The sequence below is a fragment of the Chiloscyllium punctatum genome, chromosome 3, assembly GCF_047496795.1.
Source record: "Chiloscyllium punctatum isolate Juve2018m chromosome 3, sChiPun1.3, whole genome shotgun sequence".
NCBI classification, from domain to species: domain Eukaryota; kingdom Metazoa; phylum Chordata; class Chondrichthyes; order Orectolobiformes; family Hemiscylliidae; genus Chiloscyllium; species Chiloscyllium punctatum.
In genome coordinates, this window is record NC_092741.1 from 136,717,624 (window position 1) to 136,718,126 (window position 503).

Genomic DNA, 503 nt, shown 5'->3' on the forward strand with positions numbered 1-503 from the left:
GGGGAAGGTGCCGGGTGTGGAGAGTGGGGGTTGGTGGGGAGTGTGGACCTAATGAGGGAATCGTGGAGGGAACCGTCTCTACGGAACGCAGGTAGGCTTATGCCCAAAATGTCAATTCTCCTGCTCCTCGGATGCTGCCTGATCTGTGCTTTTCCAGCACCACACTCTCGACGCTGATCTCCAGAATCTGCAGTCCTCACTTTCGATTAGCAGATAGAAGTGGGGGCAGGAAATATATATTTGGTGGTGGGGTCTGACGGTAGGTGGTGAAAATGGTAGAGGATGGTGTGACATTGTCAATACTCAGTGATCTGTCCAGTTTTTAAAGTTACTTGATACAACTGAGTGGCTTGCTGCGGCATTCCAGATGGCAGTTATGAGGATGTCAGAGGATAATGCTGCACGTCTGGACTCACATGTAAGCCAGATCATGTAAGGACAGCAGATTTCCTTCCCAATAGCAATTGGTGAACCAGTTATACTTGTAACAAGAATCCAGTAGC